At 42.7% G+C, this 17,057-nt stretch overlaps 1 pseudogene; it reads right to left on the bottom strand.

The window, feature by feature from the left end:
* Positions 1 to 1,053: 1,053 nt before the first annotated feature.
* Positions 1,054 to 14,713, bottom strand: LOC104113533 (LRR receptor-like serine/threonine-protein kinase RGI5; annotated as a pseudogene).
* Positions 14,714 to 17,057: the final 2,344 nt, after the last annotated feature.

Here is a 17,057-nt window from a genome sequence, read left to right as displayed (position 1 = left end):
ACGGGGCCTTACAATATTGATATATATGTGTATCATAATTATGGTTATTTAACTGTTCTATAACTTATAAAAGAGAAAGGGAAAAGGAAAACTAACAAAGGTATATCTTAAGCAGAATTTACAGGGTTTGTTGCATTTAGTTTTGGAAAAGCTTTTTTGCGAATAAAACTAATGATAAACTTTTCTGTTCTTTTACCCAAAGAGCTTAAAAATATGCTACTTCACTGAATTGCTTTGCGGTCATGGATGAGATTTATTACCAATTTGATGACATATAAGTGAAGCTATAATGATAATTCTACTAATTGGAGTTTGGTTTGACCTTATTTGTGTTGCTTTAAGTACTACATCATGAGTTAGACTCCATACTTAGAGTCCCTTAGTTTTAAGGATCATGTTAACAGAGAACTTGAAGTAAGTGATGGCTTCGTTCGCGTGCTATGTGCTATCAGATGGCTGCCTCCACAGTAGATGGCTGCCTCCACAGTAAATATCTACCTGTAAGTTATATTTTTCATCCCTCACTCTTTTTCTTTACAATTACAATTAAATAATTTTAGTATTCATTGAAAAGGACATTAATTGAAAATATTATGTAACTTAGAATTGCACCTGCTCTGCTGACAAGCTAACAGAGCATGGCGTAGTAGTTGATAGCTGAAATTTTGTTTCTTATTTCAGGGTAAAATTTTCATATTTCTTTTGCTGTTATTACTGCTTGTTGCTATTATTGTTTTTTCATCTTTTCTTGACCTGAGGGTCTATCAGAAATAACCTCTCTACCTTCTTAAGGTACGGATAAGGTATGCGTATACACTACCTTCCTAGACCACACTTGTGGGATTATACTGGCTCGTTGTTGTAAACTTTTTATATTTCCATTCGGCTAGCCAATGGTAGACTAAAATGTGATAGAACTGTAATCGTTATAAGCAAATTCTTTACAACATAAAAAATAGTGAAGAGATGAAGAGGCAACTAGCTACATTCAATGTTTTCTGAAACTGTACAAGAATCCCTACAATAACCTATGCTAGGAAAGTAGCTTTCTTCTCTTTTCCTACAATGACTACCCTTTCTTCTACCTTAGCAACAAAGAAAATGAATGCCTACACCTCTAAAACAAAAGAGACAGAAAAGATAAGCAAAAAAGAATCAACTTTGAGTTGACTGATTTATTAAAAGCTGAGAAGTTTTTCCAAATTCTTCAGGTGGCCTCTTCACTTCCATTAGAATTGCCACCACTTCCTTATTGTTGGCCTTTCACTTGGTGATGAATTCACACAGAACATTGCTATTCCAAGTGTTTGTAGCATTTTTTGTACCATTTGATCCGGTAAACCCCGTAGCTTGGAATCCAGAATCGTAAAAGCCGGTTCAAAGTTTCCCATCTTCTTCTTTACCCACTCAACAATGTGCAGTCCATCACCTATCTGAGGCTCAATCGCGCTACATCCACTCAATATTTCCAGCAACACCACTCCATAACTGTAGACATCGCTCTTTTCTGTTGTATTCACTGTATATCCTTATTCTGCAACCATAGTGGTAAAACATTGTGTCAAAATCTATGAAGCACAACTTGTTTAGTTTATACTTCCAAATTTGACTATAAATTACAACATTGTGACTTGGCCTATAACTGAAAATTGTTGAAGATATTATTAAGTAAATAAAAGTGTATCATTTCTAACAACTTTAACTTTTAGATGAGATAGTCACATAATTCAACACAAACATAAAAAACATCATACAGAGTATTTATTAACAAAAAAGAAAAAGATTGACCTATAAAAGCAACAAACATTTAAGATAAGAAATACAAAGTTAAAAGATACATGCCTGGAGCTATATACCCATAAGATCCTGCTACTCTGGACATCGCTTAATGATAATTTGGAGAATTCATCAGCTTTGCAAGTCCAAAATCTGCTAAATAAGCCTCAAATTTGGAGTCAAGGAGTATGTTGTTGCACTTGACATCTCTGTGAAGAATTGCTGGCACACATAATGGTGAAGATAAGCAAGTCCTTGAGCTGATCCAACTGCAATCTTGTACCTGATTTCCCAGTCCAAGTTCCTATTACTTTGCAAGAGCTGTTGATGATTACCATTTGAAATGTAGTTGTAGAGAAGAAGTTTAACACTCTTGTTTGAACAGTACCAAGGAGCTTCACTATGTTGCTATGCCTAATATGACCGAGAATTTGAATTTCAGCAGCGAAAGAATCTATTGGTTCCTCATCTTTCTTTGTTTTCTAGAGTTTCTTCACTTCAATCAACTCGCCATTTGGCATTTCTGCTCTATAAACAGCGCCCGAACAGCCTTTCCCAATAATGTTTTCGTCTTTCAAGCAATCCAAGATGTTGGCAATTGTGAAATTGGCCTTCTGGAAGGGGATGAAAGTCCACGGATAGGAAAACTCTTTTGCCCCTACTGCAGAGGCTGTCACGTCCCCAATTCACCCTCAGGATATTGTGATGGCACATCATCTCTAAAATTAGGTAAACCTACCAATTTACGGAATATCATAATATAAAACTGAAGTCCAATTCTCAACACATGAAATAAATATAAAACTGCAAATTAATAATTACGACTCCCAAAACCCGGTGAAAATAAGTCACAAGCTTCAAAGAGCAAATACTAAGTGTCTCTATACATAAGAGTATAAAGAGAATAAGGAAAACAACATAGTAAGGATAGAGGGGGACTCCGAGGTCCGCGGACGCTGACAGATACACACGTGCGGTCCAACTCACTGGTATCTGGTCTGGTGGGAAGAACCTGGATCTGCACAAAAAGATGTGCAAAAGTGTAGTATGAGTACACCACAACGGTACCCAGTAAGTGCCAAGCCTAATCTCGGTAGAGTAGTGACGAAGTCAGGTCAGGGCCATACTGGTTTAAAAGAAAAGTAAGGCCGAAGATTTAATAATATTTTGAAATGACTGAGAATTTAAGCAATAAGAAGTTTCAGAAAATATCAACACAGTAAATAGAGGTAAACAACAGGGGCACTCTCAAGGTAACGCCTCGTAGTCTCAAATGTAAATATACAATACATGGGGGATCTCCCAAGTAAACGAGATTCCCGAGTAAATGCCTCGTAGTACCAAAGTAAATATGCAGTACAGGGGATCTCCCGAGGAACCGCCTCGTAGTCCCAAAGTAAATATGCAGCAGATAATTGAAGCAAACACGAATTTACAGTTAAAAATTTAATTCAAATCAAGGGAAATAAGTAATTCAACTAAGCATGTTTCACATATTACAGGTAAGAGTTAAGGCACGTAGACATGCGATACTAGGCCAAACATGATCACTATATATGCTAAGGCAACTCCGTTAAGGAATTTAAAAGAAGACAAATCAGCAAGAACCGAAAATTTTCACAATTAGCTCGTGTACACACTTATCACCTCGCGTACACGGTGCTCACGTATCACATATGGTTACAACAGTACCAAATCCTAAGGGGATTTCCCCCACACAAGGTTAGACAAGTTACTTACCTCAAATCTCGCTCAATCAATTGTTAAGGATGTCTTTCCCTCGATTTTTTGACTCCAAATGACCCAAATCTAGACAATAGCAATTACATATCATGAATACAACTACGAGAAATTAATTTAAATAATAAATCTACGACATTAGCAAAGAATAAAAAATTTGGCACAAAGAATCGACCCGGGCTCACGTCTCGGAATCGGCTAAAAGTCACAAATTACGAACACTCATTCGACCACGAGTCCAACCATATAATATTTACCAAAATCCGACACCAAATCGCCACTCAATTCCTCAATCAACTCTCCAAATACCTATCCTCAAACTCCCAATTTCCACCTTAAATATACACTAACTAGGTGGAAAAATCAATGGGGAAACAAGATTATTAAATAAAAATATTCACAAGGGACTTACCTCAATAAATCCCTCGAAAACACTCTCAAAAATCGCCCTAGACCGAGTTTGTAATGGGGAAACAAGATTATTGAATAAAAAAGTTCACAAGGGACTTATCTCAATAAATCCCTCGAAAATGCTCTCAAAAATCGCCCTAGACCGAGTTTGCGAAGTCCAAAATGACAAAAATCATGAAGACCTTCGGTTTTAAATACTGCCCAGACTTTTCGCACCTGCGGAACCGCTTTTGCGGTGAATTTCTCCGCTTATGCGGAAATCACTTAAGTCCCTCATGGCCCGCACCTGCGCTCCAGGTTCCGCACCTGCGGACGCGCTTCTACGGCTCGTGATCCGCTTCTGCGGAAATAACTCTTGGAACCCATTTTGCTTCTGCGGGTGCGCATCTGTCCAAACACGTCCGCTTCTGCGGACAGACCTTACCACACTCGTCCGCTTCTGCAATCAATCTTCCGCAGAAGCGACTCCGCTCTTGCGGCCTTCACACTGCATCTGCGACCACTGGCTAATTCCCCTAGCCCCGCACCTGTGTCCCATTGCTCGCTTCTGCGGGCTCGCACCTGTGGTCAACCTTGCGCAGGTGCGATTACACCAGAGCCAACCCAGCACCAGAAAATCTTCTAAGTCCAAAAATAATCCGTTAACCATCCGAAACTCACCCGAGGCCCCCGGGACCTCTCACAAATATACCAACCAGTCCTAAAACATCATACGAACTTAGTTGAACCTTTAAATCACATCTAACAATGCTAAAAACACAAATCGCGCATCGATTCAAGCCTAATGAACTTTAAAACTTCAAACTTCTATGTCCGATGCTGAGACCTATCAAATCAAGTCCGATTGACCTCAAATTTTGCACACAAGTCATAATTGACATTACGGACATACTCCAACTTTCGAAATTGGAATCCGACCCCGATATCAAAAATTCCACTCCCGATCAAACTTCCCAAAAATTATCCCATTTCCAACTTTCGCCAATTGATGCTAAAATGACTTACATACCTCAAATTCGACATCCGAACACGCTCCGAAGACAAAAATCACCCTACGGAGCTATTGGAACAGTAAGAACTCCATTCCGGAGTCGTCTTCACACAATTCAAACTATGGTCGATTCCTACGATTAAACATCCATTTTAGGGACTATGTGTCCCATTTCATTCCGACCAAAAATAAAACTTCTCGGCAAGTCACAAAACTCAAAAAATGAAATAGAGGAAGCAATAATTAGGGGTTCGGTGATAATACTCTCAAAACGACCAGCCGGGTCATTACATCCTCCCCCTCTTAAAACAAACGTTCGTCCTCGAATGAGTATAAAGACATACCTGAAGTGGTGAAAATATGAGGATAACTGCTGCGCATGTCATGCTCGGTCTCCCAAGTCGCCTCCTCGACTGGATGAACCCTCCACTGAACCTTCACTGAAGTGATGTTCTTTGACCTCAACTTCCGAACCTGTCTGTCCAAAATGGCCACTAGCTCTTCAACATAAGATAGATCCTTGTCAAACCGGACTGAGCTGAAGTCTAACATATGAAACGGATCGCCGTGATACTTTCGGAGCATAGAAACATGGAATACTGGATGAACTGCAGAGAGACTAGGTGGTAGTGCAACTCAGTAAGCCACTTCTACAACCCTCTCAAGAATTTCAAAAGGCCAGATATACCTATGGCTCAACTTGCCCTTCTTTCCGAACCTCATAACACCCTTCATGGGCAAAACCCGGAGCAAGACCCGCTCCCCAACCATGAATGCAACGTCGCGAACCTTCCGATCCACATAACTCTTCTGCCTGGATTGGGCTGTACGAAGTAAATCCTGAATCAATTTAACCTTCTCCAAGGCATCCTAAACTAAGTCTGTACCCATTAGCCTAGCCTCGCCCGGCTCGAACCAACCTACTAGAGACTGGTGCTGTCTACCATACAAAGCCTCATATGGTGCTATCTGAATGCTCAACTGATAACTATTCTTGTAGGCAAACTCCTCAAGTGGAAAGAACGAATCCCAAGCACCCCCAAAATCAATCACACACGCACGAGGCATATCCTCTAATATCTGAATAGTGCGCTCGGACTGTCCGTCCGTCTAAGGGTGAAATGCTGTATTCAACTCCACACGAGTACCCAACTCGCACTGTACGACTCTCAAGAACTGTAATGTAAATTGCGTACCCCGGTCAAAGAGGATAGATACCGGTACGCCATGAAGCCTGATAATCTGGCGGATGTAAACTTGAGCCAGCTACTATGACGAATAAGTAGTAACCATAAGAATGAAATGAGCTGACTTGGTCAATCTATCCACAATCACCCAAACCATATCGAACTTCCTCTGAGTCCATGATAGCCCAACAACAAAATCCTTAGTGATCCGCTCCCATTTTCACTCTGGAATCTCTAACTTCTGAAGTAATCCACCCGATCGCTAATGCTCATACTTCACCTGCTGACAATTTAGGCAACGAGCAACATATTCCACAATGTCCTTCTTCATCCGCCTTCACCAATAATGCTGCCTCAAATCCTGATACATCTTCGCGACACCTGGATGAATGGAGTACCGCAAACTGTGAGCTTCCTGGAGAATCAACTCACGCAAGCCATCTACATTAGGCACACATAGCCTGCCCTGCATCCGCAATACACTGTCATCTCCAATAGTGACCTCCTTGGCATCACCATGCTGAACCATGTCGTTAAGGACTAGAAGATGGGGGTTATCATACTGAAGCTCCCTGATACGATCATAAAGAGAAGACTGAGAAACCACACAGGCCAAAACTCTGCTCGGCTCGGAGACATTCAATCTGACAAAGTGGTTGGACAAGGCCTGAACATCCAAGGCTAAAGGCCTCTTTGCTAATGGTAGATTTGCTAAACTTCCCAAACTCTCCGCCTTGCAACTCAAGGCATTAGCCACCACATTGGCCTTTCCGAGATGGTAGAGAATGGTGATGTCATAATCTTTAAGCAACTCCAACCATCTCCGCTACCGCAAGTTGAGATCCTTCTATTTAAACAGATGCTGTAGACTCCGGTGATCGGTGAAAACACCACATGGAACACCATACAAATAGTGCCGCCAGATCTTCAAGTCATGAACAATAGCTGCTAACTCACGTCGTGGACAGGATAATTCTTCTCATGCACCTTCAACTGTCTAGATGCGTAGGCAATCACCCTACCGTCCTACATCAACACCGTATCGAGACTAATGCGTGACGCATCATAATATATTATGTAGGACCCTGATCCGGTAGGCCAGACTAACAATGGGGATTTAGACAAAGCAGTCTTGAGCTTTTGAAAGCTCTCCTCACACTCCTCGGTCCACCTGAATGGAGCACCCTTCTAGGTCAATCTGGTCATAGGTGATGCAATAGATGAGAAACCCTCTACAAATCGACGGTAATACCCTGCCAAGCCAAGAAATGTTTGGATCTCCATAGCTGAGGACGGTCTAGGCCAACTCTGCACTGCCTCAATCTTCTTCAGATCTACCTTGATCCCCTCACTCGATACTACATGACCTAAAAATTCCACTGAGTCTATCCAGAACTCACACTTCAAAAATTTTGCATATAACTTCTTCTCTCTCAAGGTCTGAAGCAAAGTCCTCAGGTGCTGCTCATGATCCTCCCGACTCCGAGATTACACCAAAATGTCATCAATAAACACAATGATGAAGGAGTCAAGATAGGGCTGAAACACATTGTTCATCAAGTGCATGAATACTGCTAGGGCATTGGTCAGCCCAAAAGACATCACAAGGAACTCGTAATGACCATACCATGTCCTAAAAGCAGTCTTCAGGATATCTGGCTCCTGAATCTTCAACTGATGATAACCTGAATGTAAGTCGATCTTAGAGAACATTCTGGTACCCTGGAGCTAATCAAATATGTAATAAATACATGGCAATGGATACCTGTTCTTCACCGTAACTTTGTTTAACTAGCAATAATCAATACACCTTCGCATAGAACCATCCCTCTTCTTCACAAACAAGACAGGAGCACCCAAGGCAATACACTGGGCCGAATGAAGCCCTTATCGAGCAACTCTTGCAACTGATCCTTTAACTCTTTCAACTCTGCTGGGGCCATCCGATTAGTGGAATAGAAATGGGCTGAGTGCCCGGTAACAAATCAACACTAACATCCCTCACATAGGCCAGATACATATCACACCCCTTCTCAACCATTTGCTGAGCTTTAAGAAATGAAATAACCCTGCTAGGAACATGATCCAAGGTACCTCTCCAATCTAGTCATGGTAGACCTGGCATAGCCAATGTCACCATCTTGGAATGACAATCAAGGATAGCGTGATAAGGCGACAACCAATCCATGCCCAAAATAACATCAAATATACCATACTGAGCAATAATAAATCGACTCTGGTCTCAAAACAACTAAGAACAATCAAACACGACCGATACACATGGCCTACAATAATAGAATCACCCACGGGTGTAGATACTTAAACAGGTGAACTCAGAGAATCACGGGATACACCCAAATATAGGGAAAAATAAGATGACACATAGGAATAAGTGGAGCCTAGATCAAATAAGACTAATGCATCTCTACGACAGACCGGAACAGTACCTATGATAACAGAATATGATGTACCTGCCTCTGTCCTAGCAGGAAGGGCATAATATTTGGCCTGGCCTCCCGCTTTAGGGCGACCTCTACCTGTCCGACCTCCACCTCTAGCTGGCTGTGCAGGTGGGGTGGTAGCTGGTGTGGTAATCATAGCCTGAGGACCTGGTGGAGCACGCGGTGCCTGAGAAATCTCGGGCAATCCCTCACCAAATGACGAGTGTCGCCGTACTCAAAATAAGCTCTAGGATGACGTGGCTGCTGCGACTGGCTCGGGCCTGATCGACTGGACTGACCACTGGAAGCACCCCTTAAGGGAGGCACACTAGACGCTGGCGGTGCATAATAAGGATCCTGGGGCCTAGTAGTGGCCGGAGCACCGCTGGCGGTTGGAAGAGCTGAATGAATAGTGCGACCCATATAACCTCTGCCCTAACGAGCTGTAGCTAGGGCACGAGTACCATTATAAGTGCCAGACTCTCGAGACCTCTTGGCCTCTCTCTCCTCTCTATCCCGAGTCAACATACCCTCTAACCTCCTAGCAATCCCTACTTCCTGTTGGTACGCACTGTCCATCTCCAACTCTCGGGCCATGCTCAATCTGATGCTGGGGTTGAGCCCCTCAATAAACCGACGAACTCGCTCTCGGACAGTAGAAACCAAGGCTGGTGCATGCCTGGCCAAGTCACTGAATCAGACCGCATACTCTGACACGGTCATAGAACCCTGGCGCAACTGATCAAACTCTGCGTGCCAAGCATCTCTGAAACTCTGGGGAACATACTCCCTCAAGAACATATCTGAAAATTGAGTCCAAGTGTGTAAAGTTGCCTTAACTAGACTGGGCAATACACTGGGCCGAATGAAGCCCTTATCGAGCAACTTTTGCAACTGATCCTTTATCTCTTTCAACTCTGCTGGGGCCATCCGATTAGGTGGAATAGAAATGGGCTGAGTACCCGGTAACAAATCAACACTAACATCCCTCACATAGGCCAGATACGTATCATACTCCTTCTCAACCATTTGCTGAGCTTTAAGAAATGAAATAACCCTACTAGGAACATGAACCAAGGTACCTCTCCACTCTAGTCATGGTAGACCTGGCATAGCCAACGTCACCATCTTGGAATGACAATCAAGGATAGCGTGATGGGGAAACAACCAATCCATGCCCAAAATAACATCAAAATATACCATACTGAGCAATAATAAATCGACTCTGGTCTCAAAACCACTAAGAACAATCAAACACGATCGATACATATGGTCTATAATAATAGAATCACCCACGGGTGTAGATACTTAAACAGGTGAACTCAGAGAATCACGGGATACACCCAAATACAGGGAAAAATAAGATGACACATAGGAATAAGTGGAGCCTGGATCAAATAAGGCTAATGCATCTCTACGACAGACCGGAACAGTACCTATGATAACAGAATATGATGTACCTGCCTCTGTCCTACCAGGAAGGGCATAATATTTGGCCTGGCCTCCCGCTTTAGGGCGACCTCTACCTGTCCGACCTCTACCTCTAGCTGGCTGTGCAGGTGGGGTGGTAGCTGGTGTGGTAATCATAGCCTGAGGACCTGGTGGAGCACGCGGTGCCTGAGAAATCTCGGGCAATCCCTCACCAAATGACGAGTGTCGCCGTACTCAAAATAAGCTCTAGGATGACGTGGCTGCTGCGACTGGCTCGGGCCTGATCGACTGGACTGACCACTGGAAGCACCCCTTACAAGAGGCACACTAGACGCTGGCGGTGCATAATAAGGATCCTGGGGCCTAGTAGTGGCCGGAGCACCGCTGGCAGTTGGAAGAGCTGAATGAATTGTGCGACGCATATAACCTCTGCCCTAACGAGCTGTAGCTGGGGCACGAGTACCATTGTAAGTGCCAGACTCTCGAGACCTCTTGGCCTCTCTCTCCTCTCTATCCCAAGTCAACATACCCTCTAACCTCCTAGCAATCCCTACTTCCTATTGGTACGCACTGTCCATCTCCAACTCTCAGGCCATGCTCAATCTGATGCTGGGGTTGAGCCCCTCAATAAACCGACGAATTCGCTCTCGGAGAGTAGAAACCAAGGCTGGTACATGCCTGGCCAAGTCACTGAATCAGACCGCATACTCTGACACGGTCATAGAACCCTAGCGCAACTGCTCAAACTCTGCGCGCCAAGCATCTCTGAAACTCTGGGGAACATACTCCCTCAAGAACATATCTGAAAATTGAGTCCAAGTGAGTAAAGCTGCCTTAGCCGGACTACCCAACTCGTATGCGCGCCACCACTGATAGGCCGCTCCTCTAAACTGGATTATAGTGAAAGAAACCCTACTAGTCTCCGCAACACCCATAGTGCGAAGGATACGGTGGCAGTACTCAAGAAAACCCTGGGCATCCTCTGATGCCAAGACACTAAAAGTAGGTGGGTGGTACTTCTTGTACCTCTCGAGCCTGAGCTGCTCCGCCTCAGAAGCTGCTGCCCTAACCTAGGGCTGAACTGGAGCTACCGATTATAACGGTATGATCTATGGATCCTGGTCTACCTAAACCCACTGCTCTAGGGTACCGGCGATGGAAGTCTATGCTCCTCCCCCGGCCTGAAATGTGGCAGGAGCGAGTGGTATAAATCCTGCTTAAGCCAAGGTACTGAACATGCTCAGGCACTAGGCTAGAGTCTCCTGTAGGGATGGTGCAGTAACAGGCATCTCAGGTGCCTGCCCTCCAACTGGAGCTACTGGTGGCTCCTCTATAGTAGCTCGTGCGGGTGTTCTGGCTGCACCACGTTGACATCCTCGGCCTCTACCCCGGCCCCGGCCTCTCGCGGCTCTTGCAGGGAACGCGGGTGTCTGGTCATCTGATCGAGCTGTGCGTGTCCTCACCATCTGTGAGAGAATAGAAAGACAAAAATTTAGAATCCGAAACCAAGATCTCGCACGATAAGGAATCAAAGAAAGCTAAACTTTTCCTAACATTTCCATAGCCTCCCGAAGATAAGTACAGACATCTCCGTACCAATCCGCGAGACTCTACTAAACCTTCTTGTGACTCATAACCCCTATAAACCTAGAGCTTTGATACCAACTTATCACGATCCCAATTTACCCTCCGTAGGATGTCGTGATGGAACCTAGTCTCTAAGACTAGGTAAGCCTAACAATTTGAGGAATATCATAATATAAAACTGAAGTCCGATTCTCAACACATGAAATAAATATAAAACTGCAAATCAATAAATACAATTCCCAAAATCCAGCGGAAATAAGTCACAAGCTTCTAAGAGCAAATACTAAGTGTCTCTATACATAAGAGTATAAAGAGAATAAGGAAAACAACATAGTAAGGATAGAGGGGGACTCCGAGGTCCGCGGACACTGACAGATACACACGTGCGGTCCAACTCACTGGTATCTGGTCTGGTGGGAAGAACCTGGATCTGCACAAAAAAGATGTGCAGAAGTGTAGTATGAGTACACCACAACGGTACCCATTAAGTGCCAAGCGTAACCTCGGTATAGTAGTGACGAGGTCAGGTCAGGGCCGTACTGGTTTAAAAGAAAAGTAAGGCAGAAGATTTAATAATATTTTGAAATGACTGAGAATTTAAGCAATAAGAAGTTTCACAAAATATCAACACAGTAAATAGAGGTAAACAACAGGGGCACTCTCAAGTTACCGCCTCATAGTCCCAAATGTAAATATGCACGACAGGGGGAATCTCTCGAGGTACCGCCTCGTAGTCCCAAAGTAAATATGCAAGACAGGGGGATCTCCCGAGTAAATGCCTCATAGTCCCAGAGTAAATATGCAAGACAGGGGGATCTCCCGAGTAAACGCCTCGTAGTCCCAAAGTAAATATGAAGTACAGGGGGGATCTCCCGAGTAAACGCCTCGTAGTCCCAAAGGAAATATGCAGTATAAGGGGATCTCCCGAGGAACTGCCTCGTAGTCCCAAAGTAAATATGCAACAGATAATCGAAGGAAACACAAATTTACAGCAAGAAATCTTACAGTTAAAGATTTAATTCAAATCAAGGGAAACAGGTAATTCAACTAAGCAAGTTGCACAAATTGCAGGAAAGAGTTAAGGCACGTAGACATGTGATACTAGGCTAAACATGATCACTACATATGCTAAAGCAACTCACTTAAGGAATTTAAAAGAAGACAACTCAGCAAGAACCGAAAATTTCCACAATTAGCTCACGTATCACATATGGTAACAACAGTACCAAATCCTATTGGGATTTCTCCCACACAAGGTTAGACAAGTCACTTACCTCAAATCTCACTCAATCAATTAATAATGCTGCCTTTCCCTCAATTGTTTGACTCCGAATGACCCAAATCTAGCCAAAAGCAATTACATATCATGAATACAACTACGAGAAACTAATTTAAATAATAAATTTACGACTTTAGCAAAAATTAAAACATTCAACCCAAAAAGTCGACTCGGGCCCACGTTTCGGAATCGAGTAAAAGTCAAAAATCACAAAAACACATTCGACCACGAGTTCAACCATACCATTTTTACCAAATTCTGTCACCAGATCACCACTCAATTCCTCAAATCAACTCTCCAAATCCCTAACCTCAAACTCCCAATTTCCACCTTAAATACACACTAATTAGGTGGAAAAATCAATGGGGAAACAAGATTATTGAATAAAAATGTTCACAAGGGACTCACCTTAAGAAATCCCTCGTAAATGCTCTAAAACATCGCCCTAGACCGAGTTTGCAGAGTCCAAAATGACAAAAATCACGAAGCCCTTCGGTTTTAAACATTGCCCATGCTTTTCATACCTGCGGCCAACTATCCGCACCTGCGGAACCGCTTTTGCGGTAAATTTCTCCGCTTCTACGAAAATCACTTAAGTCCCTCAGGGCCCGTACATGCGCTCCAGGTTCCGCACCTGCGGACACGCTTTTGCGACCCGTGATCCGCTTCTGCGAAAACAACTCTTGGCACCTATTTCACTTCTGCGGTCCAAAATCCCGCTTCTGCGGGTGCGCATCTACGCAAACACGTCCGCTTCTGCGGACAGACCTTCCCACACTCGTCCGCTTCTGTGCCCAATCTTTCGCAAAAGCGACTCCGCTCTTACGCCCTTCACACCACATCTGCGACCATTGGACAATTCCCCTAGCCCCGCACTTGCATCCCATTGCTCGCTTCTGCGGGCTTGCACCTGCGGTCAACCTTGCGCAGGTGCGATTACACCAGAACCAGCCCAGCACTAGAAAATCTTCTAAGTCCAAAAATGATCCGTTAACCATTCGAAACTCACCCGAGGCCCCCGGGACTTCAACCAAATATACCAACCATTTCTAAAACATCATACGAACTTAGTTGAGCCTTTATATCACACCAAACAATGCTAAAAACACAAATCACACATCGATTCAAGCCTAATGAACTTTACAATTTCAAACTTCTACATCTGATGCCGAAACCTATCAAATCAAGTCCGACTGACCTCAAATTTTGCACACAAGTCATAATTAACATTACGGACCTACTCCAATATCCGGAATCGGAATCTGACCCCGATATCAAAAAGTCCACTCCCGGTCAAACTTCCCAAAAATTATCCCATTTCCAGCTTTTACCAATTGATGCTAAAATGACCTACAAACCTCGAATTCGACATCTAAACATGCTCCTAAGACTAAAATTACCTTACAGAGCTATTGGAACCATCAAAACTCCATTTTGGAATCGTCTTCATACAATTCAAATTATGGTCAATTCTTACGACTAAAACTTCTATTTCAAGGACTATGTGTCCCATTTCACTACGAACCCAAAAACAAAACTTCTCGGCAAGTCACAAAACCCAAAAAATGAAATAGAGGAAGAAATAATTAGGGTTCGGGGATAATACTCTCAAAACGACCGGTCGGGTCGTTATAGAGGCTGGCATGCCCTGGGATTTCTCAAATTCATATCTTTGCTTTCTTGTCACAAAAAAACACGTTGCCACGGCTGCTATGGAAACAGATATCACAATCACTGCAACCAAAGCTATGGTTTTTACAGTCTTCAATATGGTCCTTCCAGTTATATGAGCAGAACATACAGAGCCATCAATTGATTCACAAAGGTGTAAATTATCAAGAAAAGAGTTTGATGTGAGTGTTCTAAAGAATGGCGATCATAGACATTAGTGTAGCCTTTAATGTATCTAATCTTTCTTCTTTAGTTGTTTATTTTTTGTTACTAAACCGGAATAAATTTGTTATTTTAATAGATAAAAAATTTAAAGTCCAAAGAACCTATCCCTGAAGAAAGTGGAGAGCAAGTTGAAGTACAAAAGGTTTTTGGTTTGTCAGGGATGGTTTAAAGACACTGTCTTATATACATATATATATGCTATAATTTTATTTTTTCTCTTTTTAGGAATTTTTAAAAATGTTGTCTTACAATTTGAATTGATTTTTGGTAAACATGATACTTTAGTTCCTTGTATTAACAAGATATTAAGTATTTGGTTTATTTTCCAATGTTGTTGATCGTGTATGAAAGCATATAAATAATTATTACTATTCATATAATTTAAATTTTCGTATTTATATTTATTATATTTTCATATTAGCAAAGAAAAATGTGGTCATTAAAACTCTTTAACGACAGGTTTCTCAAACAGATAAATGACCATTAACGAAGAAAATTTTGGATGTTAAAAGTTATTATACAGTTAACCAAGGGAATATCGATTGCTAAAAGTACTTGAATTGACTTAATTGGATGTTGTCATTAAAGACTTTTAACGACCGGATAATAAATTGGCGAGGAAAAAATCCTGTCGCTAAAAAGCATGTATAACGACCGAAAATTATGCCGTCGCTAAAGAACCTTTAACGACCGAATTGTAAAGCGGCCGTTACCTTTAACGTAGGAGCTTTTAATGACCGGTGACGATCGGATTTTTTCCGTTCGTCATCAACCTTTAACGACCAGAATTGCCCCTCGCTAAAGACTTATTTTCTTGTAGTGTTTAACTGCATTTAAATGTACAATTACATGCTTACCTGCTTTATTTGCTCTTTATGCTTTCTTATTATCATGCTTATTATTGTTACACCCTTATTTGTTACCGCTTTATATATACTGTCATCACACTTCTTCCTATCGAGTCTTGGCCGTACACTATTACACACGATGGCACGCGAGGGTTGTCTTTTACACCCCTCCGAACCTTCTTTTCAAAACTCTTTAGTTTCAAAGAATGGCTTTGTCAGGTCAACTGACATAACTTCTCACAGTCTTCAGTCGAATTAAAAAGTAGGAAACACTCTACTCTAACAAAAATAGGTCATATTGCATAAACCTTAGGTGAGTTGGTCCTTGGCATCGACACATAATTAGGAAAGCCACCCTAATGTCAATGGGTTATGCACCCAACGACATGACTTCTGTGGAAAGACGAACAAACCTGACGAGACCCCTAAAGATCTGGCGAAAACACTTACCAAAACCTTTCTTTACCCACTTCAGAAATGAAAATCAACCAAAACATCCCCGGGATCAATATGGTGATGGGAGTGCCACACAAAGATGAGATTCGGACACACCTGGGGGAACTGACCGCTTTGCTAAACATTCGAGTAGATATGGTGCTCACTCTCCTGCTGATAGAGTTCTGGGATCCGACTAAGGTGGTTTTCAAGTTTGCTGATTGTGAGTTAGTACCAACATTGGAAGAAGTTACTAGTTTCACGGAGCTGCCATTTATAGGGAGGAGACCAATACTACCAATCACTATGCCCGATTACAGGTTCCTAGATGCTCTGGGTCTGGCTAACAGTCAAAGTTTGAGGAATATCGAGGACGGATGGGTGAGCCTAGATCAGTTGTTCGATAGGTTCGGACATCGTTAAAGTTATGAGTGGTATTTAGGGCAATTTCAGTGTGATTAAGCAATGTGGGAGAGTCTCAGGATGATCTCTTTCCCATTGGCACTGTTGGGATTGGTGGTCTTCCCGCAGAGAAGAGGTTGGATCAACATCAACTTGTTACCGGTGCGACCTTCCATGGCAACCTCCAAGGTATTCTGGTACCGATGGTGCTAGCTGAGATTCTAAGGGCTTTGTCTGCATGTGCACGAGGGTATGATTTCTTTAAGGGTTGTAACTTACTGCTTTAGATCTGGGCCACCGAACATTTCTTCTAGCGAGAGGCCACCATTTACTACTTTGTGGGCGTCAGCAATATGGTCCGCAGCCACAACGAGAGGATGAGACATTGTGTCTCCCCACATGGACAAGAAGAGTGGAGAGAAATGCTGACCAATCTAAGTGGATAATGGGTCAATTGGAAGCTGTCATGGTTAGGCTGGAGGGAAATCTTAAGGACTCCTTAGAAATACTTTATTGAGCTGATAGGACTTGAGAGCATCCAACCATACTCACCCTTGCGGGTTCTCAGACAATTCGGGATGATCCAGGATGTACCTCTATGGATGAGGACACTGCTATATGAGGATAAGTACA

The sequence above is a fragment of the Nicotiana tomentosiformis genome, chromosome 12 (genome assembly GCF_000390325.3).
Source record: "Nicotiana tomentosiformis chromosome 12, ASM39032v3, whole genome shotgun sequence".
Taxonomy (NCBI): domain Eukaryota; kingdom Viridiplantae; phylum Streptophyta; class Magnoliopsida; order Solanales; family Solanaceae; genus Nicotiana; species Nicotiana tomentosiformis.
The sequence above is the reverse complement of the archived record's forward strand: the minus strand, read 5'-3'. Positions and strand labels throughout refer to the sequence as shown.